At 36.8% G+C, this 26,871-nt stretch overlaps 1 long non-coding RNA gene across 4 annotated transcripts in view; it reads left to right on the top strand.

Annotated features, from left to right (window-relative positions):
- Nucleotides 1-3,850: 3,850 nt before the first annotated feature.
- Nucleotides 3,851-26,871, top strand: part of LOC126041691 (uncharacterized) — a 65,254-nt gene continuing 42,233 nt past the window's right edge. For all 4 annotated transcript variants that reach the window (XR_007506974.1, XR_007506973.1, XR_007506976.1 and 1 more), the window contains exons 1-2: nucleotides 3,851-4,236; nucleotides 18,194-18,322. This is a non-coding gene — a long non-coding RNA (uncharacterized LOC126041691). The remainder of the gene's footprint in view (nucleotides 4,237-18,193; nucleotides 18,323-26,871) is intronic.

The following is a 26,871-nucleotide window of genomic DNA, read 5'->3' as shown; positions in this document are numbered from 1 at the left end:
AGGAGACAGAGAAATGGGAAAAGACTCGGCTAGAAAAAAACCACAAACAAAACATACATCCGTCCCGTCCCCCCCCCCCCCCTTAATCAGGTATTAACAGCTTTGCTGGTGATTTTTCTTTATGTAAATGGTAGATACTGCAGCCTGGTCAGCTGGTTAATGTACAGCACAGATGACTTGCTCAGACAGCATTTCAGCTAGTTTTACTCCTCCTGCTACAGGACATGACAACAAACCTTCCTTCACAGGCCTCCTATACCAGATGAATTTGAAAAACTACTCGTGTTAGCTTAGGGCTGTTCTTAACTAGGGTTTAAAACCATTTCCAGAATATATGGACACACTGCAAGTGATGTGCATGTTTCCAGGCCCTGGTAATTCCACTCCATGAAATGGCTTTTGGGTGCCCTATGTCCATTTGCTTGCTCTTGAAGATTTTCAATGACTTTGCTTCTTCCCTGCCTTTTTTCAACCTCTCCAGTATCTCCTAGTTTTTTTAAACTGATTTCTTCTTTTCTTATGCATTACCAACATCGAGGGATTTTACCAGCAGTGACTAATATAAGATTTAAACTTTAGCAGATACCACCTACTGCTGAATTATAAAAAGCAAAGGTGTATAAGAACAGCAAGAATTCTCTGGCAAAGTTGCAAGCAAATTCAGAGTCTATACAGTAAAGCTCAATTATTTTCCATAGAAAGAAAAATGGAAAGCCTTACAAGTTCTGGGTAACATAGAAACTACATCATACACCCACGAGAATTGCATTTGATTTTCTAAGGAAACAGTTAAGATGTTTTCAGAAGTATCCGTTTATATAATGCAACACATCAACACACAAACTGCGTAAGTGCCTTTATTCTAACTGTTTTTGAAAGAAAATTTATGTGACTTTTGCCTTTCTAAATGTAGCACACGGCTAAAAAGAAGCCAAGGGGCAAATCTCCTCCATCCCCTAAACAGTCATTGAGCTTTGATTTACACAAGAAATAAAAATTTAAAATCACTAACTGTTTTGTAAACTTGTTTGGGAATGCATCCCATACAAGAGGATCAAGGCCATCCTACTTTTTCCCCCCTCACACCAAACGCTCACCAATAATTCCAAAGAATGAAAAAGAGCTGTTTTAGTGACTACCATTTCTAACTTACTTCAGTCATCTCTTAGTTCCTAGAGTTCCTGGCCAGGGGACAGTGAAAAAATCTTAGGAACAGGACCTCTATTAGGCAGAAGTTAAGTGTCTTTACCAATCTTTGCTAGATCATGGAAAAAAAGCCCAAAACTCAAAAAAACCTAACCCAAAACCAGAAATAGAAGTCTATTCTGTCAATGGATGGAGTCATAGAGGACCACATAGCAGTAACAGTACGGTCTTCAGACTCTGACAGCCCTGTCTGTACAACATCATCTTGTCTCACGTCTTAAGCGTCATCACAATGATGGCATTTGCAAAGTAATGTTATTTTCCACACAGTGGTAATTTTATGATGCTCTCGTCTCTTACAGTCATGAATTCTTCTCTAGTAACCAATAATGGAGAAAACAGCAGTTTATTACTCAAGGAAAGGGAACGTGATATAGCCTGTCTTCATTTTGATTTCTTTTCAATGGCAATGATATGGAAAATAAGATGTCCATTGAAATACATGAATACTTATAAAGATGCACTTACTTCTCTCTCTGCAGACAGCAATGATGCCAAGTATTAATTTGGTCTCTGAAATACCGTAAGAGTCACAAAAATGTCTGCTTGTATCACCTAAGTCTTTGATTCATGGCTCAAGAAGTGCAGGTAAATAATAATTACTCCAGATTCCCTAAATTTTCCTGAAATTCACTCATGATTCATTTGAGGAAAGAGCTAAACATTACTAAATGAATTCAGATGTTTATTCCCTCTCTTTAAATAACTTTTCAGCATTTTAAAATCAGAAACTGACATTCATGAAAAAAGATGTATTTAAGACAAGACCATATACTGGTCTTAAAACCAAAGAGTTTACTGCTCTCTGGAGTAAGGTTTCTTTTATTAGTATTTCTTCCCACTTTAATTGAATTAAACAACAACAACAAAAAGTAACCAAAATTATGAAGACCACCAGCACTGTGAAAAAAAGAAAATGTCTCCCAGGGTTTTCAGTTCTTTCCCCTCAGTGTTCTGGAGTCCAGATGTGGAAAGCCCAGTGGAGCTGAAAACATTTTTGGAGGGAGGAGAGAAAGTTTTGATGCTACTGCTGTAGCATTATTTTATCCAAACCAGCCAATCACCTTCCTTCATGAAGATTAAAAAAACAAACAACAACAAAACCAAACCCCACCTTTTATATATTATTACTAAACATTATTTTTAAGTGAACTTGCTAAAGAAAAGTAAACCCTCTGTATCTTCTTAGCACTTACAAGCAAAGAAGGCCTTACAAGGCCTTCTTCTTAACTCAGAGTATAACATGTAGTGTATTCATCTTCTTTGAAATCCTGTTTGTCAGGTGTGTAAGTATATTTTTAAGATATATATATTTTTCCTGCTCACATATTGAGCAAACACATGTTGATTTGTTGCAGCGGTACCAGGTCACAGGCTACGGAGGAACGTTCCCATATCTTACACAGCTACACCTGGAATATGGTGTTCCGCTAAGTGATGACAAGGGTGGTCAGTGAGGTGATGATAAAAGTCTATAAATACCTTAAGAGGGTGAACTCTGAAGAGGAAGAAGCATTGTTTTAAGGTGGAATGAACAAGCTTGACTAGTAGAAACAAAAAGATGTCCTGACACCCAGAGCCAGGCATAAGCTGCTGTATAGGAGCTTGTACCTAGTACAAATGCCAGCATTACAGTCTGTCTGTGCTTGGCATTGTGTACACCACAGGCATATAATGAATCTACTATTCCAGAATAATTATTCTAGTAAATTTCCAAGTTTAGTTAAGCCCTTCAATTGCTAAATTAGGCCCTAAGTTCAACCAGTCCACCAACAGGAGCCATACATTCAGGGTATTTAATGCTACACTAGACAAAGCCCTGGAAACATAGAAAAGGAAATGAACCCGCCCAGAGAGGAGGATGGACACAAACCCTGACAAATCTGTCATCCCTCTACTTTCTGTGGTTCTAGGAAAACACGCATGTGGGATTTAGGGAAGGTCTTTTTAATAAGGGTTAATTGGAGAAGTATGTCACACATGACTGAGTACCATTTCAAATTACTGCTCACACTGGCGGAACTAAATCAGGCAAATGACAGAACACCAAACCAAGGAACAGCCAATCTTCTTCCCTCCTATTTAATCTTTATCGTTTCATTATTCTCAAAAAGACCAAATATCAGCAATTATATGGAATTCATTGCTTCTTTCAAAATATTATTATCACCACATCATAATATTCCCCAGAGATCCAATAGTTCTGTAACATCTATTTTCTGTTATCACTCAAATTATTAGACTAGGCTTTGGAACTGCGGGATTCATTTGCCTGGCTTATATGGTGCAAAAGCTCAAGTTATATGATCCTGATACAGCCCTTTCTGGGCTTAAAAAAAAAAAATATTTAGAAAAGAGAAAATAACCCCCCTTTAGCTGGACAGAATAGAGTTATTCTGTAAAAATCATTGTACGATCTGTAACAGTGTGTTACTCTAAAAGTCCCTATCCCCGAACCTGAAGAAAGTCACTTAGTTTCTCTGTGCTGCCCAAGTTAACTGCAAGCATTTCCTGACACACAGAACTCCGGCAGAAAAAGGAAAAACGTCAACAGGAGAAAAGCACAGCTTCCAAACCCCACCCACCAGCTTCAGTCAAAGGGATGACTTCAGTCCCTTTCCTAACTAATCCTGTCACTGTAAAATCCTACAGTCATTCTTCAACACATAAAGGGAAAACGGACTCACTAGGAGGACCTAGACTGTTTCAGCTTGAACTGTTAACCAATGGTGGAAATGCAAGAATGCTGAAGTTGTGCCTTCGGAGCCAATAGAGTGGATTTGTGTGTCCCACATGACTGTGTTTCCCCTGTCTTTCACATGGGCAGTATTTAGTTCAATTCAGAACTGCAGATAGTATAGCGTGCAGAGCAGCAATGGGATGTCTGAGCACAAGTGGCTGACTTCCAGGCCACTTCAGGAAGCACATTTGTACGTTTCTTCTGAATTAAACTGGGATTCTGCACCCTTGACATCCTCTGACCCTCCTTGTCTCTGCAGGAGACAACGACCTGCACAGCACAACAAAACTGTGAGTACTGGGTCTATTTATTTTTATTTTCACCCAGAAAAGCCAATCTCTTAAAATTGTCAAAATGCTACGTGCGCTAGATCAATGGTTACTTTGTCTTATGAGATGAACAAGTATCTAAAGTGTTATTCAAATTCGGAAATATTTCTTGCATGCTTCAGTAAAAGGAAAAAAAAAAAAAAGGAAAAAAAAAAAAAGAGTTACCCTCCAGGGCAGTGCCTGCATGGACGCTGCATGCCACACTGCTTCCTGACATAGCCAGCATGCTGCTTTGTTCATAAAGAAAAACAAAGACAAAAAGCCCTCCACACGTACGTTGTTCACTTTTATTTGTACTGTGTCTAATCAGGCCTGATCTGTCCCCAAGGGGAAAAAATAAAGGCAAACTTTAACTCCACCAACAAGGGCAGCCCAGACTTTCCAGACATCTGACAGTTATTATAATTAGCTATGAAAGACAGCAAAGACACTTTGGGGCAAATAGCTCTTACATTTGGAACAATGAAGTCGAGCAAGGTTCCCATCCCACCCCTTCCACGGGGGGAGGGGGAGAAGCGAACCAACAGGGGAGTGTTAGAAAAGGGTTATGGCTGGACTGAAAAAACACAACTAGTGTAATATCTGGACTCGCTCAGCACGAGGAGAGGCTTTTTGATAAGCAACTTTACCTCTAGATCACGGCTTCCATTCACTCAGAATCCTGGTGGGGTGGGAAAGGGTGTGGGGCTTTTTACAGCATAACGTCAGAAGGTCAGGGTGGAGGGGGCAGCGGGGATGAAGGGGGCAGAAAGAATATCCATAGCAAGAGACATTACAATTGCTTCCCAGAGCTTTGCTGGCCAGATCTGCTAAAGCCCAAGTTGCTTTCTGGGCAAGATTTATGGGAGTTCTCAAACAGAAGCAACAGACAAAGGAGAGTTTTTTTTTTCTTCTTCTTCTTCTTTTCCGGAAAAGAAATTGAACCCAAATGGATAACTGTATAATAAGAAGCACTGATTTGTATTTTTGCTCTCTTTTTTTCCCCACACGTTCATAAGACCTTTAATAAGATCTCCCCCCCCCCCCCCCCCCGCCTGCATACTCCTTCCCACACACCCCCCCCACACCCCCCCCCTACCAAAAGTTAGATCCTGAAAACTACGATCAGAAGGGAAAAAGAAGGGGAAAAGCAAAGACAATAGAAATCTGATTCGGTCCTGGCTAGGCTGGATCTCTAATAAAGCATGAGGTGAAAACAGTTTCTAAGTGAAAGATGAGCAGAGTTCTTTTAAAAAAAAATAAAAAAATTAAGGGCAATAAGGAGAAATTGTTGAAAGACTCCAGACGCTACTAATTATGGCTTAAATAAATCTTCCTGGGCAGATGTTTGCTTGCTCCCTCTGTGGGGAAAGGAACGTTAAAAGAAGCATTTTTTTAAAAAGGATTTGACATGAATTTTTTACATTTTAATTTTTTTAAATACACCATTTTATTCTTTGTCTGCTCTCCTGTTATCTCCCCCTCCCCCAACCACCGCCCACTGTGAGCTGAGACACCTGAAGGCTAGACACAATGATCAACAGAGCACTGCGCTCGCCTGTCTGGATTCCAGCCAGATTTTTTTTTTTTTTTCCCCCTCCACAATCAAGGAGCCTGCACGCAATGCATGGCAAGCCCCTTGCTCTGCTATGTGCAAATCAGACAGAAGTCTGAACCGTGCTGCAGAAAGATTAAAGACAAACACAAGCCTTTCCTCCTTATGTCTGCCAGGCTCAGTTTCAACTTCATTGTGATTTGCAAAAAATATGAAATAAGAAACTTTGTGAACATATATGCACATTATTACACAAAACACATGCATATGTGCACACGCTTTCCAACACAGTGTAACTAAGGGCATCTACTGTTTCTCATTTTACAGTGGTTTCTACTCTAGCTTTACAGTCAATGCAGTATTTTATGTTAAGTTCATGCGTCACTTACATAATTGCTGTGTAGCTCTCAAATACTATGGAAAGATTTTGTATATGTATACAATATACTACATAAAGGCAAATAGCTAGCGTTCAGAGACCTACATCTGAAAGGCAGTTTAGCTGAAATACTTGAACATATTTGGGTTTAGAGAGATTAGCAAGATCTCCTAGGTGGTTTTGTGGCAGTTTTAAACAAGGCAGTAGCAAAATGCTTTACAAGTAGGTTGTCTTAAAACCAAAGGAGGGGAGCATGGCAGGGGACTAGTTAGCTGGTCTTGCAACCGCCAGCCTTCCTGTTGCCACAGCCCAGAGGAACACTGACTGGCCCAGCGTCATCATGCCACAAAGTTGGTCTTGGGAATGCAGTACTCCGCAAAATAGTTGCTCTCTGTTTGGTGTGGCTATGGGTGGGGTCAGCAGACACATACGGGGAAAAGGGACATTCAAAGCATTTATTCTATTTAAATTTTAAATGTATGCCCTGCGGACCTGTTTTCTAAAGAAAAGTTCTTTGGAATTGCATTGTCTTCTGGTATGGTATGATACACATGATTAATTTTTGCTTTTCAATATGGACGTTGGGTGAAAAAGACTTAAAATAAGTTTTTAAACACACATGCATATACACAAACATACACTGCTTTTAATTTACTCCCTGAAAAGGCTTAAACTGTATTTTAGTCACACTAACAGGCATCATGATAGAAAGATAGGCTTTTTTTTAGCTTTTTTTCTTTAATATTGCTAATAAACACTATTAAAAAAGGAACCCAGCATAGGTATCCCACAAATACAGTCTTAAAAACCCCCCCTTCCTTTCCAAATAGCAGCAGACATGTACAAAGAAAAGATAGCATGTAGTGGCAACAATATCCACAGGCAATGTAAAGATTCTAGAAAACAGATTTCAGAGAAATGAAGAGAATGAATTGAGCACTGTGGTCAAATTTGTATTCCTGTATTTTATTTTTTTTTTAAAAACAAGATATTTAACACTTTCCTGAAGGAACATTTTATATACCTTATATGAAATGTACAAGCAAACTCAACACAAGAGTCATATATGAGAAGTCTATACTTGTAAATTACATGTATATACACAAGTTCACTAGTATTAATGTGCTAATTTCCTTTCTACTTTTCCTGTCCTATTGTGCTGGAAAAAATAAAATTTGTCATTTATGTTTCACAAATGTATTTCAAAGTAATGCCTGCAGCTACGTTTGGAAGTGCTTGTTTTCTTAAGGTAATGACAATAAGCAATCATATTTTTATCCATTTCCTGAAGACTGAAATCCTGCAGAAATCAATTCCTCTAGGCTTCAGAAGTGATTTACACACTAGCTTGTATTAGAAGGGATATCTTAACTAGGAGTTTATATATTGTTTGTCAGTGCAACAGTAATGAATAATCACGTAAGAGTTAAGCATTAAACCTGAGCATATGAATACAGGGCTCTTGCCTCCATGTTTAGTTCAACACTCTCCCCTTCTCCCAGTAAGTTCTCTTGGTTTTTGTGAACAGTGGGTGTTCAGCAGCTTTTACTAAAATAGGCAGGAGATACAAATGCCCAGTGTTTCTGCAAATATGGCATTATCATCCAGCTGCTGTTGTCCAGGCACCTGAGATTTGGAGCTATGTGTTTTAGCAAAGAGCTTGTTTACCTAAAAGTGAAAAATTCTGACCTGTGTTTTTTTGCTGACTTCTTTAAACTTTTAAATAGTTAATGTAGAAACAAAGCAATCACAGAAGCTTATGCATATGTATGACTCCATTCCTTAAAAATTTGATGTCTGTTACAGCTCATCTCTTAGTCCATGGCCTCCAATTGGTTGTGCAAACTCTCTGGTGCTACTTACACAAACTTCAAGTTCTAATTTCCTTTTTTAAGCTCTCCTCTCCCCTCTTCCCCCCATACTTCTTCTGTTGCATCTGCTTGTTTGAGCCTTTTCTACTTCAAGCAGAATTGCAAGTTTTAGTCATAAGAATGAAGTCTTCAGGATTACTTCCAAAACTTTCAAAAGATTGGTTGTTTCACTTACACTTTTACACAGCAGAAGTAACTTGAGTGCCTACCAGAAACATAGGCAGTCTCAATAAGGTAATGGGGTCAAATGAGCTCATGCATTACAGATAGGAAGAGAACTGCGCATTGCATTTTTATAGATTAAAAAGCACAGAGTGTTTTAATGTAAACAGATTTCTGTTTGATATTTTGGCAAACTGCTGCAAAGCTCAAACTACAGCTGAGCCAAAAGGACTTTCGGCATGGTACAGTTAGACCAGATGGCCACGTGTTCTTTTCTTATTTAGATGAGACTTTTCCTTTCAATAACATCTTTCTTCCTGACCTGCTTAAAAATTCCAGCGAATGAAATCAGCACAGGATTTTCAATTCTAATTGACCATGTGCAAAGGAAGGGCCAGTAGAGAAATCAGTAGGGCCATTGTAAGGCACACTGCATCAATCTCCCCTTTGTCCTGAATCTTTTCTAGCATGAGCTAAAATAATTAAGAATATTTAATTTATATTATTTGTACAGCAGCAAATCTTTTTACGTTCAGCCAAAAATCATTGCAAGTTCCTCTCTTACAAATGCATGCAATAAGGAATACATATGTCTATCACACACCAGACAAACAGGTACTCAGCATCGTTTAATTGACAAATACTTTAAAAAAATAAAAACCCTCAGGAAAAGAGTGAACAAAAAATAAAGGTGTCTGAATTAAAGCATGAACGGCTTTACCTTGTCTAATAGTCAGAAAATGTGAAGACTATAGTACTTCTCAAATTAAAAAAAAAAAATTAAAATGCTAAAAAATTATAATTTTCCACTGTCCAAAATCCTCACCCTTAAAACATCTGTAATCTTCAATTGCTATTAACTTGCCTACCTAGATTTTACACACGCATACCCCACCTACGCTATGTGGGTGGGTGATCACAGTCTCACTTGTGTCTGTGATCTACATGCAAAGTACAGATTGTAAATACTGTATATATCACACACAAACATTATCTACAGAAATATGCCCACAGATGACATCATTACAGTCTGTTTGGATTTAGTGAGATATCTGTGAAGTAAAGTAACAATATTTATCAAGATTTTGCAAGTAGAGAATGTAGAAGATGCACAAGGTCCTACCCATATGTTTACATTGCCCATGGATAAGGTAAGTGGGTAAAATGAATCCTTTAGAAGAAGGGGGCAGAGGTAGGGGGGAAGATGAATTGAAAGCAATACATAGCAAGTTTGGTTGGTTTTGTTTGGTTTTGGTTTTTTTTGTTTGTTTTTGTTGTTGTTTTATTTCATTTAGCAACAGATTTATTATTCCTGTACTATTTTGTACAAATTCCCTGTACTATTCACAGTTTAGTTTAACATTACGCTTGAGTGGTTGATGATTTCAGATTATCACTATAAGTTTGAATCAAGAAACAACCAAACAGCTCTGGAAAATAATTTCTGAAAAATAATTATGAAAATGGTTTCAACAAGATAGCCTTTTCTTCAGTTAAATCAGGTTTTCATTAAAACTCCAGTCACTTTTTAAATGTAGGTGAAAAACAACCCAGGAGAAAATGCAGTGGGCAGCATGGCCTTTGCATGCAGTCCAAGTAACATGTGCGTGAAGAAACATGCCTGAGAACATAAAACAAAGCACAGACTTTGGAACTGGCCAGGCAGATGTGGTAAAAGGTCTAGTTTCAGCTCTCCAGGAAGATGCTTTGTAGCCTTGGGCAAAACATTTAACTGCCTGACTTCTCATCTACATCATATTAGTAGAATTCAAGTTTTGAATTTATGATTATTATTGCAAGGTCGGCATTGAGATACCACAGCAAAGAGTACTGGAGACACCTCACATGCTTGAAAAGAACATAAAATTCCAGACAGAACAACAGGCTTTTGTTGTTACTATTAAATCAGATCATTTTTTGTGTGGTATTTCTATAACTAGACAAGATACAAAGCCTGTTTCTCAAGAGGTTCACATAACCCAGTTCTAGCTTAATTTTCTTAAGTTTTTCAGGTACTTGAACATTCACTTTTTATTTTTTGCTAACATGCAACAAAAGCTCAGAATATAGGATAAATGGAAGACACTACTCCGTCTGTAATGATGCTCTCTCTATATTCAACATAAAGTCCTGTCATGCAAGCCCTAACACTAAAATGCTGACTCTTGTAGAGTAATAGCTTATTTAACAGACTGTCCCGTGGTACCAGTGAGACTAACTGCAGGCTAAAATGCTTCACCATGTGACCAGGAGTATCAAACCTGAGCCCTAGACATTTACTACCTCCAGTATTTGTGCACCAAGGATCTGATCTTGTAATGGCATTGAGCACATTCTTACTTCTAAATCCCAAAGGCAATCTAGCAAATCACCACTGTGCTCAAAGTTTGGCACATGCTTAAAGCATCCTGCTGAAATAGGTCTTCAGTTTCTACAGAACCCTTTGCCACGAGAAGTAAATACCTTCGCTGGCAGTCATTAAATTGTGGTGCCAGTTTCACCTTTCTGTTTCTATTGATGATTCTTTGATTCCCACCATTGAACAGACTGAGTTAGAAACCCTTGGGTAGCAACTCTTAACAATCATTGCACAGGAACAGAGATCAGTAGGCCTGAAGTAATCATGAGATTTCATGGAAGATTTTTTCAGGCCGCCATTTTGTGACTAACTGAAATGACGGTGTTGTGCACATGGAACTGAAAACTTTGTTTTCCCTCCGTGAGCAAGTATGAGGGATCTCTGTGCAAAAGGAAAAAATCATTTTCTGCTGAATGTTTCTATTAATCAATATTCATGCACAGTATGAGAGAAATACTCAGACTTTCAGCTATCTTGTGTCAGTGCTGTTCAGGAGTTGTAAAAATTAAGAAAAAGTTAATGTGGCAGATCTGCTGGTCATCACAGCGGGTTTGCAGAAGGGTTGGGGTAGCGTGAAGTGGGCAACAGGGAAATATCCTGCATGGAAGTACGGCCTTGTGCAGTACTCGGAACAAGGAGAGGAAGTCAGCAAAATGTGCATGGCTATGTGCAATTGATGGGCTGTATTTCACCAACCTATTTTTACTGTCAAGGCTCCAGACTATATTAGGAGTCTATCCAGACATTTCAGCCATAGGATGTGGCTAATGGGATCAGACAAAATGATTAAAATCAGTTTGGTCTCATGATTTCAGCTACTAAGTGTAATAGATACAAAAGTGAACGACTTAATCGTATGATAAAAGTACAAACACCTCTTTGTGTTTTACCTCTACTTTTTTCCAGTTTAGAGAAACTGTGAGGGTTTTGTGGTTTGTTGTTTTTGTTTTTTGGGTTTTTTTTATTAAAACCTAGAACAATAGCAAGCAAGATGATTATTTTCTTGCAGCATGCCAGTTGCAACTGGTTTCCTCTATCCAAAAAAATAAGCTCAGAGGCTGTAAAAACAAATTTTATACTACATCCCATGAAATATTTTACATAAAGTCTCTGGTTAAGAAGCTTCAGAAAAAAAGGATGCATTTGTTTACAGAGTTTGAAATAGACTTGTTTTAGAAATAAAAATCTGATAATTTCCCAGAATGTCTTATCCACACACTGAATTTGTGCTACTGATTTCAAGCGTTATTTTTAGTTGATTCAAAACCACTTTTCTAAGAGTATAATTTGCAAAAAAGAGGATTTAAAAATATGAGAAGTCTAACAAACGACAACAGTGAATAAAAGGAGTTCCCAAGGTTGATTAAAAGACATAGAAAGGGTTAAAATTTCAGATCTTTATGTAAGAATTAAAAATGAAAGGAGAGTTAAAAAGGGGGGGAAAGGGAGGGAAGAGCTAAGCTGCTGGTGACTTGAGTGTATTTATGGATTACTATGTCCTGAAAAGAAGAAAACCAGAGTTGTAAGATGACACTGCAGGGGTTGTCTGGACTTTTCACCGAGTGTAAAGTCTGTTTAGTCAGTGTCTTAATGCCTAATGCTGACCTTTGCCCCCTTCACTCCTCCCTGCTCCAGGTGCAACATTTTTGCAAGTGCTTCAACATTATTGGAAAGTTTGTGCAGGTTTCACACACTGCAAAGTGCACACAGCATTTTACACAACATAATCCATTACACACAACCAATATCAAGGTTTAGCACCTTTTTTTATCCTAAGTACACACAATGATTTGTTTTACGCATTTTTCCCTTTTTAATTATTACTGCATTAAGTTAATAAAAAGCTTCTTTGTAAGGATATTCCATTTGCAAAATTCTATATAAAAAGATACAAGATTAAGTTTAAACTCATGTCACATACTCCCCAGCACTGTGAATTACAGGAAGAGTATGCAACGTATGCCAACAATGCTACTGATCTCTCAAATTAATTCTTTTTGCTATGGAAATGGGAGATAAAAACAGAACCCATTGCTACAAAACAGCCAAGGCACTTCAGCTGATTTCCCCCAGAAATAAATTGATTTCTTGTATAGTTATTAATTATATTGGGACTGATGTGAATTTTAAAGAAAAACACAACAGTTTTACAGACTAATAATAAAAAAAGCTAAACTACATAAGGTCTGTATAATTTAAATTTTGATTTACAAAAACGTATGTGTAGTAAAACATATTAAATATGAGATGCTATAAATTCTACAGTTGTCAGGGATGCAGATAATATATAAGACAGCACATGCATATGTAATGTTTATTCATCTATGCCTTATATTCAATAGACAGTTGCTAAGATTTTTGAGGGATTGCAATTCACTTTGCTGGGGAAAAAGTATATAAGCTGGGTACCATCATCTTCGAGACCATTACAGATTTCATGTTGTTTCTGAAAAGCCTACCATGGGTGTTTTGTCCCACTGTGGGCAAGGAACCTGTTCTCCCCATTCATATTATGTTGCAGGACTGATGCCTGCTTCAGATACGGACCTGGCATTTAAGATCCATAAGTTTTCCACCACATGATACCATGTACTAAAATGCACTCTGTACAACAGCAGTATAAAGGTTACTGGAAATACAAGACTGGCCAGTACACATTTCCTACAATTTGCAATCTATGCCAGCTACATATGCCTAAAAAATTTTTGAAATTATGATTTAGATATTTAAAAGCTTTAAATAACTGACTTCCCCCACATTCCTTCCTCACTGAACTATACTGCAAAATTTTCATTAAGCTGAAGGAAAAGAGGAAAAGTATAGGTTTAAGAGGTGAATAGCAGCAGGTACTCTTTGTGGAGAACCTCAGTAGTCAGAACTGTCTAGCCAAAATAACCCAGGATAACACTTCTACGTATGGTATTACTTCAATGTGAGACTTGCATAAAAAGAGGTCTGATGAGGGCTTACATTTAGGGAACTTCCATGACAGAGATGTGTTTGGATCTGGACCAAAGCATTTATTTTACTGGTTTGTCTCTCAGATGTGACAAGCAGCCTGCAGTATACTGTGTCTTTCTAAAAGAATGCTTTGTTGTTTCCCTATGACATCCATATATAAATTAATTTAGACCATCTTCATTATCTAGACAGTCTTAAGGGGTTCAGTTTTGGAAAAGTTTTTTCATTAAAACAAAACATGGATCTTACTATACTAGTTTATTCTAGGAGTAGGCACAGGGCAAGAGATCAATATATCCTGGGAAGTGCCCTGAACCAGTTCTCTTATGTTCTTTGATTTCATTTGTAATATTTGAACTACAAGAGAATCAAGAAAAAAAATAATGAAAAGTTGTTTATTGCATGACAGACTATTTCTAGAGCTGGGCAGCTTTATCTCAGCACAAAGAATGCTCCTGTTCTCAGTGCAGCTGCTAACAACTCATCAACACTGCTTGTTTAAGAGTAGGGTACAATTAGAAGCAAAAACTTTAAAGCAACCTGAAATGTTATTATTGTAGTAAGCTATACAACTGGATTCAATTTCAAGCCAGACTGTATCCCATTGCTCCTGACACTGTTTCCTAGGCATATTTAGTGCAGGTGGTACTCTCCTTAATTTCACTGAAGGTCAAGTGTACTTGTCATAATTGTATTTTTTTGCACAGCTAAGAATTCAACTACTTTTGTAGACTGAAAACAGACATTGTTTCTGTGAAGAAAGTACATAGCACTGAAGAGATGGACTTGAAATAAACAGAAAAGTAATTTTTCACATTGTTTTGTCCTACTGTCTCATCAAGATCATCACTTTTGAGGTTGCTATATATCAGTGGAAGCAGCCATTTGGGTATTTACACTTAGAGAACTTCAGAATCCTTTGCCTGGAAAAAGTGGTTTCATTTATCTTTCTTTCAGTGGCTATTATAAATCTTCTTCAGGACTACAGTCTGAGATTTAAGTTCTTGTGATGTTTGTAAATGACTGATTTTTACAATGATTTGCAAGTATAAAATTGAATAAATCTGAAATTAGTCAAGTTTCTAATTTAAGTAGAAAAAAGTAGATAACAAATGTTGTTTTGGAACATCAAAATCAAGTCTTTCAGAGAAGACTCATATAAAAGCTTATCGCTTGTAAATTCTAAACTGAGTTCTTACAATTGTTATACACCATATCAAATCTGCAGAAAAAAATAGCATGGTAGAAGTAGGACACTATTCTTGTATCTTGATTCATTTACCCTTATGAATCACCAGTCCCTTCCACACACAATAAGTGCACCTAAAATACTGGAAATTGTCTACTGAACCTGCTTTTTCTGTGAACATGCATTTCTCTCATCCTCAAACTTACAATCATTCTTCATGCTTGCACTACACATTTTACCTGAAGGAAGTTAAAACAAACAATCTTTGAATTGTGCTTGGTTTTAAAGTTCTTTCCCAAGTCAGTTGAAAAAAGCCATACCAAAAAACCCCACCCCAAACAGGTGTCTCCTTCTGTAATTCCTATATAATATTTCAGTCTTGCATAACACTTAAAAACCAATTTTCTTCCAGTAAACAACTTCCTAATGTATCATAGACATGGAAAAGAAGAAATCCTTCCTTCCCATTCCTGCATACCATCAGGATCAGAGCTCAGGTGTGCTGTGGAGCATCATGTCACTAAATTCTAAAACTAAAGACAGATTCCCCTTGTGAAATCCTTTCACTGGTGAGCTGCTTCTTACCTATCTCTTCTACCCTCATCCAACCTGCTTCTTTAAACCACTGTGTCCTGAATCACTATATTCCTCTGCAAAGAGGGTGTAAGAAGTAAAGATGTAAAAATGGGAACAGGTTGCCATGAATATGAAAAGTCATTCTAGAGAGGATGAGATTTTTTTGTATTTTACTTAAATAACCAGCTTACATTCTGATTAGTCTCTCTTTCATAAGTTTGCTACTTGAAAAATTAGAGGCAAATTTCCTCAAAACACAAAATAGTACAGTAAAGCAAACACTGTCTAATAAAATTTCAGTAAGTCAAATTATGGGACAATGTTGCTTCAGTATGTGGGATTCATCTGACATTTTGTTTCCAAATCCAAGCTTCCTTTTTCCTCACCTCATTGGTGACTCATGTACTTTATCTTTTTGTTGTATTTGTTTATTATTATTAAGTTTTACTATTTTATGGTTAAATCCACACTTCAATTCTACAAAACACATCACACACAAAAAGAATAAAAAAAGAGGAAAAAAGATCCCTCTAACCAATATCCTCTGCCAGTTTTGTACATATATTCAGGGAATAAAGTTTACATAACTTTTTTTGAGAGCCATTCGTTAAGACTATTCTATCAGTACCAGTATTGTGGCTGAATTTTTCAGGCTTAGTGGCCAAATTTGGGTAAATTAATTAAGATCTTTCCCATAGGAAAAAAAATTAAAATAGAATCTATTGGTCACATTAATGAAGGAAGTGAAACCTGAGTTACTTAAAAAGTTGCTAAAGTTCATGTCCTTTTCAAAGAGGAATTAAGACTTTTTTTCTGAAAGACTGGTTTAAATTTGTACAAAACAAAAATTCCTGAACTTTGAGAAAGAAACAGGGATTAACACTGAATGTGTATCAAGTTCATGGATATATTTCTTGACTGCGTAACTGTGAGTTGGTTCCCCAAGGGACATGGCAACACGCCCGTACGCATGCAGGTCATTTTGTAGCAACTAGCACAGGGCATCACATTTAGCTTCATCCCAGCAGGCTCCAATGGACTAGGATTCCATCATGTGTTTCCAGCACACTCCTGGTAGGAGACTGATGCCTTGCATACACAGGTTATGAGAACATCGGGGCCGTTGAAAACACCAGAGAGACTTGGGTGAATTCACAAACTTTTTATTGTATTAAGACGTAGCTCTCTACTCTGTTCTCCTCCAGCACCTCTCTGCTGGGTAACGCACTACCCAGTGCCTATGTCCTTTTCTTCCTTTCTTTGGGATTTACACAGACCAGACAGCAGTGATTTCCTACTGGATGCCCTCAGGATTCACTGCATGTTTTGGACTTTGCAAAGGGAGAGCAGACAGTTAAGAAAATTTGAGACTTTTATGGGAGAAGAGGTTGTGGCCTTTGGCTACAAGATCTTAATGAGCTTCCTGCTCCTTTTTTCCTTAGCTCTCTACAACAGGAGATGGCAAACATAATGAAGACTAAAACTGTGCATCCCTCCTTGCCAAAGATTTGTCATCCAGTATTTTTAAATTTAGAAACCTAACTTGGCTGGCATTTCTTCTACTGCACAAATGTAAAATAAGTGAGGTTAACGTAGTATGAAAGAGAAATGTTAGGGAGACCTACTTCTCAATTGTTCCATTTGAAAACTAGTACTTTATTTTGTGACAAGCAATAAGAGTCACTGAAAAAGGCATTCTGCATTGAGAGATATTGGGCATTCTTCATTATATGAGAATATTTCTGAATGAAGACCTTCTGTATTGTTTTCCATTTCCTTAAGAAGGCCTCAGACTGTACCAGCTGTCTAAACATATTTACAGTCTCTCCACACTGCTGCAAGCCCACTGTAGCAGAATTTGTGTAAGGGTCAAAGGTAGCATAACGGAAGAGGGGTTTTTTTTGGTTTGTTTTTTTAAGACACAAGAAGATAGCAACACATTTTCTGCAAACATAGCTACCTATGTAGCTGGCTCATTATAGAAACATTTGTTAATCTAACTTAGAGATACAACCTTTCTGAGTGACTGCTAACCATTTGGCAAACTTTCTTTCTTTCTTTTTTTTAATTTAGTGCTACCTTCTGCAGCTTGCTTACTTACCTACTTTGTTCTCTACTGCCCTCTTTTTCCATTTTTTTCTTTGTAAGATGCTAGTTGAGCCACAAAAGCAAACCCTGTATCTCCCAGTATACTTAACAAGTTAATTTTACTTACTCATTTAAATTGGGGGGGGGGGGGGGGGGGAACCCCAAAAAAACAAAACCCATTTTTGATCAGATGATAGTTCCTGGCTTCAGATATAGATGTAAGATGAGATCAGCTCAAGCTTATCTAAAAGCAGAAAAGCAATTACTGAATAATTAATAGAGCATATTTATCACTTGAATCAATTGCTCAAAAGTTGATAGTTAATATCTTTTCTGAAATTGTTATTTGAAGGATCCCTCCCCCATCCTCCAGAAAAGACATCTGGCTAGCACTGAATGGAGTTTAGTGTTTGAACATCCATCTGGTTTCATCATGTTAACACATGATTCCAAGTCATTCAAGAAGTACGAACAATGGATATTGTATTCCATATAGTACCATGTGGATTTAATCTTCAAAATATGGTGGCATTATAGAGCTCAACCTTTTAGTTAAAAGTCAAAACATTTCATGTACTGAAAACTTATTTCTCATAGCCTCAGAAAAGTCTCACATTTTATCTTACCCTAAGAATGACAAGCAATGTGTCCCTCATGTAGTGCCACTCCCATTCTTACCTATCATAATAACTATCTTGATAAATCAAGAACACATTTCCTAAACATGGCAGTGAAAAGCAACCTTGACAGACTTTTTTCATGAGAATACTCATTATTTTCATCCTCCACTTACTTCCAGATTGCTTAAAAACAAACACAGAAGTTTGCTATGAGTCAAATGAAAGCTGGGCATCTTTGCCTTCCAGAGCTGGTAACTCTACCTTTCACTGAGATTAACAAAATCTACAGTCTCTCTTCAAAACAAACGGTGAGTAAGCATTTTCTTCAACAGACCAGCACTAATCTGTCTCAGTGATGCTTAAAGAATGTCTCACTTCTCTTTATCCTCTTGAATAAAAATTCAAATTTCAGTTAATAACATATCTTATTCAAACACTTTTTACATTTATTTCTTCATAAGGATGATTGACCCTTTGTCCTGTAAGACTGATCTTAACAGGTATTTTCTGTATTTATTAAAGGATTGCTAGTAAGAACAAATATTCAGTAAGTGGCTTTTCATAAAAAGTTAATAAAACTTATTTCAGACTGAAAGAGAATCATAGAAACTTCAAATGTAAGTAGGTATTTGAGTATTTGCTAGCTGTCCTTTAAGCCACCTAGTAAAATTAAATTCCTTTTTTTTGAGCACTGGGAAAGTGAATGGATTTTGCCCGTTAGGGCAAGAAGATGGGTAAGTAAATACAGGGATTTGGAGAGAAACATCTTTTGAGTGGAATGAAGCAGGGAAAACATGCTTTAAAATTTACACAATGTGTGTGATCATGTCATTTTTATATCAGATTGCTGCATCTCAACTCACATTTTATTTTTGGAGTTAAGATTCTAAAAGATTTGATTTCTCATCAGAAATCCCTGGAACTGGACCAGGAAGAGGGACTAGTTTATCCTCAAAACTGAAGCCAGAATCAGAGCTGTGTAACAGGACATTATAGATTTGGCTGATGAGAAGAGACAAAGAGAATTCTGTAGAGACTCATAAATGAGATGAAATTACACTACCCAAACTTTTTCCGAACTCTGTTGAAATGTATCCTTTCCTTAGCATCACCATAATTACCAGCCAGCTCACAGGGTGATTGATGTCAGTTAGATAGGAGTGGGCAAGAAAAGCAAAGCAGATTGCATGACATCAGAATTTTCACACCAACACCTAAATCAAAAGTATTTAAGAGGCTACTGATGATGATTAAAAGATCACTTCACATTATCTGGAAAATTTGTTTACCTGCTGTGTTTCAGTTGACAGAACCTATCTAGAGGATCAGGACTGCTGTATTTGGAAACAGAAGGGGCAAAGGAGGAAGAAATATGCTTCAGTTTACTTTATGGAAGCAAATAAGTTCCTTGTGGGAGGAACTGGATAAATTCACAGCAAAGCTGGGTTGAAGGTTAGCTGTATCAATTGGAGATTTTCTTTAAACCTATGGAGATCATATAGGCTCTTAAACCAGTGGATTGTAAGGATTCAATGATTACAGCAGGGAAGTTACTGAACTTCCTAATTCATGATAAGATAAAATACTATGTTCATTGATGACCACCTTGGTTTTACAGAACTAAGAGAATTGTTTGTTTCATTTGACAATACTGCTATCAACTGTTTTCAAGTAATTCTCCTTGAATACTCATTCAGCACAGATTTATGGAAGCTATAGCAGACAGCCTGGGTCAAAAAGTCTTCAGAGTCTGTTTGTCCAATTCAAGTACTCTGTCTAGGAAGGCATTGCTTTTGAGTACTCAACCCCTATTCATTCAGTTCCTTATGTTGGCAGGCACAGAGTCTCCAAAATACAGAATACTTTTCTGTCTGTAATTATTATAGAAAATGTTAGGTACCTTCCTCCATCATCCGTAACACCTGACTTACTACAAGCACTTGTCATGCACTAAACAGAAAAAGGGACACTGAAAAAAGGGACTTCAGGAAACTGAAGTCTACCTGAAGCCAAGTCTACCTGAAAGCACTTTTAAAAGATTTTAGATTTCTGTGGTCTTAAGACATGAAAAGTATGCAAGATCCTTGCTTAAAAAGAACAAAAGAAAATCCTGCCTTGTAGAATTTAGGCAGTTGGTTAAATCTTGTTGATTCCATATAAGCATTTTGCACAACTTGACTTTTTATAGTGGAAATGTTTGACTTCTCAGACAAGATCTAGAGCTACAGTTGGTTCTACTCATGATCGGTTTCACTTAAGATGTAGCAAGAAAAAAATTGAAGATGTAGCAAGAGTTTCCAAAGGAGACAGAATTCATTCTGTCTGTAAATGCTTTACTGCCAAGTTAGACCATGCTGGCCTAGCTAGACCACACAAACTTGGTGCCATATGATCCTGAAGATTAGCAACAACATCCATTTAAAAGGGCAGCAATACAGTGTCTGATAGAACCCTTGTTACTGCATCAGTTCTCTGATTTGTGAGAAAGGGTGGGATACTAATGGTAATTTTCTAGTTCTTGGAGTAAGGAGTATTTATCTTCTAGAACATTGTATTCAATCGCCTTGCTCCTACCTATGATGTTTAACTTCATAAAAAATAGAATGCCGTCACAATTCTATTCTGCATTTGGGCGGGGGGAGGAGGAGAAGTATGTCAGCAGTTTGATTTAAGTTTCAGCATTAAGAGAAAAATAAGTGGCTTTATTAAATGTATCTACTCTTGCTGGATATCTACATAGAGCTACCATCATTAACTGAAACCAACAGGTGGTCCTAATATGAAGTGTTTCAAGGGCAGTCTGAATTCTAACTTGGACTTTGATTTTTAACTCGCAGCTAGCCTTATGGAGGCTCTAAGTGCATTATGATCCAAATAACTAAATTCAAACTTAAATCTCATCTCCCTTCATTAATGTAACCAAGATACTTGTGCACTGCAGACATTGGAAACCTCAGTCTCTGCTTCTTGCTAATACAGTCTTGTCCTGCACATATAAATGGCAAGCTGCCAATTAGGGAAGTACACATGCTGCAGTGCAAAGGAAAATAAGTAGATATGTCTGTATGTATTAACTACAAGTCAGATTATTGTCTAATGCAGCTGGACTGAAAAACACTCCAAAAAAGCTAATTACAACTCCAGTAATTATTATAAATCAAAGCTTTTATGAGCTAGAATTACATTCCTCACTGCATCTTATTTCTTGTTTTTAAGTCTTACTTTTGTTTTTCTTCCACTGATTCAAAATCTTGAAAATAAAATTGTTTCAAAGCTATTAGAACAACAACAAAACCCCCGTTATAACGAGGCAATTTATCAAACTATAGAACAAAGAAGAAAATTCTCTTCCTTCATTCTGTTACCTCTGTGGGTGAGCCTTTTAGTTGCTTTTAGCCATATGTAGAACACAATTCCAAAATAGAACCTGGAATTTCATTAAAATATCTAATAAACAAAACCTTTTAGCATTGATTGAAACATTTTTATAAAGCTTCCTTTTCTTCTTGGGGAAGGAAAGAGCAAGTTACTGGTGAAGCCAGCAGGAGACCAAGGTTCATCTGAGCTTCTGTTCCAGATTCAGAATGACGTAACATGAGAAACTCTTCTTCCTTACTCCCCGACTGTCAGGCTGTGGGAACGTATGTTAAGATTATTTCCCTTTACTCATTCTACTATTAAAAAAAGCAAATTGAGGCTATTTTGGACACTACTATACAGTAACAGAGAAATCTAGGCAATTCTATATGGTATATCATACGCAGAGTTGTATATCACCCTCAAAACCTTGCAGTAGTAATCTAGATCAGGATACCACTAAAAAAATTAATTTAAAACTAAACACCCCCCATATGTTCTCTCTCTGTATTTTCTGTCCAGGTACTGTATCTTGGTCACCATATCTGTTAAGCCTGGTAAAATAAAAATATAGCCATAATTATATTTTTTTCATCCTCCTCACTAGTTAGGAATGAGAGACTTAGCATAACTAAATTTTGTGGGCTCTGTAATCTCTGCATGACTGTACTGCATTCTCTCCTCATGAAATGCTTGGCATCTTCTTGTGCCACACTACTCAGCATAAGCTGCTTTTCTGTAATTCATAGACCACTTCTGTACACATCCCTTGCCATTTTTCATTTGCAAAAGCAACTATATGAAGTGATAGAATTTTCAGAAATGGAAAAAAGTGTCCTACTTTTAACTTAACAGAAAGTGGCATTTCATCTTATAGCCTCACCAGTGCGCTTGTTCAGAATGTGATGTGATGTGCCACGTAGGTTGAAGTGAATTTGTTTGCCTCAAGGATAAAGTGTCAATTCTCACCAAAAACGAAAGAAGATTTTATTTCATGTTTCACTCCTAATTCACAACTAGTGCGGCCTTTGAATATCAGCGTTTCTGTCAAGCTGGAAAATGGTGATTCATGAAGTTAAACTTCATGTGGGGTTGTACTATTTTTAAAGAAAACTCCTTTGGAAAACATTTCTAAGGATTAAAAGGGAATTTATAGTCAAAACCAGACACATTGACTCCAAAATAGCTGTTTCCCATTCAGCAGCAAATTGACTGTTTCAGACAGATCTCTTCATTCTTCCTAAATTTCAATGAAATTTAATGTAGAACAGAACTAGTTTTGAAGTCAAAGTTTTGTGGGCTGGAAAAAGTGAGCTTTCTGCTTGCCTGTGGTCATGAAATATTTATCAGTTTGCCAGTTAAAAAAAAGCAATGAATGGTATACAGTGATTCATGTCTATATGTGAAGGACTTCATATAAATTAGCAATCTAGCATTCAGTGGTCATGTGTATTCAACATTGATTCTTGTTACTTTATCTCACCCTCATACAAGCATGACAAGAATGTGGCCTCCCCCTAATTTTAGTGTTTAATATAATGGGTCAGAGGTACATCAAAATTGCTTGGCATAATTGGCAACCCAAGATAGAACTAAATGCACAATTTGTGGGCAACTTTGACAAGAAATCCTGTGTGCAACAGTACCTACTACATAATTTCTAGTAAAAAGTTTTTAGTCTGTTTTGGACAAGTGCAACTACTTATGCCAACTTTTCAAATTAAATATCCATTAAAACCATTTAACAAAACATAAAAATGCCCTAAGCAGTCCTCCAGCTAAAGTAGTTAATTTTGGTAATAGAACTATCACATCCCAGATCCAAATCCACTTTAGGTATTTTAAAAGGGAATTGCAATTGTTAAGAGGTATGCAGATTTATTCAGGGGAGGGGAAGGATGACTTTTGGACTTTGTTTAGTGTAATTTTGAGGGAAAGAGGAAAAGGAATGAGAGTCAGCTTTTTATTTAAAATAATTCTTTTGCTGCCAGAAGATTCTGCCATCACAAAATAGGTGATACCTGGAACAAACCAGACAAGATAAAGATCTTCTTAGCCTCTGCTTATGATCAGAGCTAAGCAAATGCATAGCTGACAAAGGGCACTCAATAACCTTTTCCCAGGTCTCTAAAACCTTCATCTTAGTATTATAGATAACAAGGCTTAAGAGATGCTACTCTTGTTGAAAAGCATCTTCAATTATAAAATTATGGCAGGCTGCCATTTTCCGAGTCAGGGAACTGTGCTCTTTTGGATGTCAGACATTGCAGGGAACTTCTCACAGAGAAACCCCCCAGGTTTCACAGGACTTCAGCAGAATATACTTTATATACACTTTAGGGGGGAAAAAGGGGGGGGGGGGGGGGGAGTGCTTGAGAGGACCTGTAAAGATTGGTCTGTTTGAGGTGTAGAATGAAGAAAAAAATCTAGTAAGTACAAAACCTGTATGTATTTTGAGCTATCTTAATATTTAAGACAAATCCCTTAAAAGAAATTTCTCACTGCAAATCATGAAATCATGTACTGGACTTGCTTTTGTTGGTTTTTAACACTAGAAAGTTTCCTCACAAGATAAAAAAATGCTGGTTGTTTATTAGAGTATCATTAAAAAGGAATATTGTTCAATAAAAAAATATAGTTATTTCTTTAGAAAGACAAGACCCCATTAAATTAGAAAGGTTTCTATGATTAAAAGAGAGCTATGCAAATATTTAACACATCTATGTCTTCCTCTACCTAGTGCAAGCCAAGCATATTGCACCGTGCTTGGGAATAAAAGGTAGAGATTGACTAAAATTTATTCTGGGCTCAAATTTGATTTGATGGGAGTTTCATCAAGGTTAGACATCTCTAGACTAAAAAAAAATTTAAAAAAAATCAGTAAAACTTGAATGCACACTAGTTTTCATATCCTTCAAATAATTCTGGTAATTTAGGTTGTTGATTTTTTTTTTTAAAACGGATTTTTGTAGAAGGTTCTCTACGTATTTTAAGGCAGAAGGATCAGTAGAACAATTTTAAAGAAATCACTAAAAAGATACATAACTACACATTTAAGAGGAAAAATGCTATTAACAGTCAATCAAATGAAGTAACAAAAGGAACTCAGTAGGTCTCAGTTCGCTAAGTGCTACTTGTGTTTGCAGAGAGAAATTTTGCCTAGAAGCATGCAAAATGCAGTCATAACACTCTTCTGCAACGTCAGATCTCAGTGTCATGAGGTACAATGGTTTTGCTGAATACAGATTTAAAACTTTTTTTCTAGAAGAATTAAAATTAACTGTTAAAACCTCTTCAATGAACCAATGTCGCTACAGCAGGCTTTAGTATCTGCAGCAGCAGTAGTATTTGCCAGGGCACACGCTGTTCTGCCATTATCAGAGCAACTTCTGACAGAGGAACAGAATCAAAGGCCAAATTCTTTCAACCAAGAAAAGCACAATGTGCAACAATATATGCCCCCACAGGTTTTTATTCCTCTCCCAACTATGACCTTATTGCAGGTGAAGAGCAGATTTAAATTCTGGAAGTGAAACAAGATGGAGAAACACTGAAAAGTATTTCACATCCTAACTTGAAGGCATGGAGCATTTACATGGTAATGTCTGTATATGCCAATTTAATTAGTAAAATGAAGGTATTGTGTACACCATACTACTCAAAAAGAAAGACTCAACTGCATGCACCAAAATATTGTTCGACTTACTGCAAAGAAAATATTTACAAAATTTACTAAAAATTTCTTGATGACTAGTATGATTTATGCACTCATGAAGCAAGCTTGCCATATCAGTCCCATTTCCTATACTAACTTTACTTAAGGAAAAGGTATTGTACAGAGGTTGGCAAAAGTGTAAAAGTATGTGGTTTTCTTATTTAACAAAACTCCCTTCCTGTATTATAAATGAAGGCTTCTACTACACCTATGTCAAGTATACAAGCTAATAAAAGATAAGAACTTTCAAAAAAAAAAAAGAAAAAGTGCTGGCTACTTACAAAAGAGAATAGAACTTGCTGTTTGTGAGCATGGAAAATTATCCCCATTCAGGGAAAAAAAAAAGCAGTGGAAGAGGAAAGTATCCTTGGCCTTTATTCTGTCTCCCTAGATGCTTTACTATAAAAAAAAAAATCCACTTATTTAACTGGTCACATTATATTTAGGTTACCTGGGAGAAATAATGCTTCTGGAAAGAAACGGGCCAAGGTAGTTATAAAAATCTTTATGAGAACATTTAAGCAAACAAAAATGCAGTTTCATCATCACATATTCCCACCTCCTGGCTTTTTAAAAAAATATAGATAGTTGTGTTTAAAGGAGTAAGAACATGATACACACTGATTTGATGAGCCTGAGCTTAAACTAGGACATCAAGAAATAATAATAGCAGCAGGTATTCCCTTACTCCTCTGCTGCCAAAAAAATGCAACTCCTTACTACACATTATTACTTCCTCCTCTGATTAACAGTGGTGCATGTCAGTTTCAGTCTCTGATTATTGAAATGGGTATCACAAGAAATTCTACTTTTGTTTTTAAATTATTGTTGTATGTAAAACAAGAGTCTTTCCTTCCAGAATCAGCATTCAGTATATTGGCATTTCTCTTTGTTTTTTGACACTACTACTGACTGTCATGGTAGAGAGCACAGTGAGGACTCCCAGGGCATTATCCCTCTTCCTCAACCCCTTCTAGGATGTATTATAGAAAGACTTCAGAGAACCTTCTCCACTCTATAACATCAGCCAGCTCTTTCTGCTGAAATAAATGCAGCAGTGCCTGCCACTTTACAGAAAATAATAATTCTTAAAAATCTTTTCATGTTAGCAGGTATCTCCTGTTCCATATTTTACAAACAAGAAATCCAAAGTCTAAAGCTTTTTTTTTTAATTGAACCTCTTAAAGTGAACACCTATGAGAATTAAATGCCTGCACTCACATATCCTATTGGCAATCCATAGTTTTTATTACCTGCCGGTAGCCCAGAACATTTTTTTCTTTTGCACTGCTTGCTGGCAAGCCTGGAGAGCTCCTGGACAAAGTAGGGTGAACTTTCCAAGGGCTGGCCAATATTAGTCATGGTAAAAGTAGCATTTCAGGCAAATTCTTTAAGTCATAAGCCATCTGCATGCATCTACTTTCACACATTTAGAGTAATTTACAGTATTTTCACCTATACAATCATTATTTCATTTACAAGGAGGATGAATAGGAATACCTTCTTGAAATTGTGTGCCAAAATTAGGTTACTGCTTAAAAGAAATAAGCAGCTTCTCCGAATTAAAGGAATTTGCAGAAGAGTTCCCACCCTAATGTGAACCACTGTAAAAATAAACCCTTCGAATACTTAAATAATAGTCTGGAATATAATTAGAAACTTTAATATTTGAAGTTGAATTCAAATGCAATTTTCTTCACTTTAGTTAGGTTTCTTATAAGGAGTCTACTGCTGAATGAGAAAAATTTCTCTTTAACCTTGAGTAAATTAGACAATCAAAATTAC

This window comes from Accipiter gentilis, chromosome 8, assembly GCF_929443795.1.
Source record: "Accipiter gentilis chromosome 8, bAccGen1.1, whole genome shotgun sequence".
Classification (NCBI taxonomy): domain Eukaryota; kingdom Metazoa; phylum Chordata; class Aves; order Accipitriformes; family Accipitridae; genus Astur; species Astur gentilis.
The sequence above is the reverse complement of the archived record's forward strand: the minus strand, read 5'-3'. Positions and strand labels throughout refer to the sequence as shown.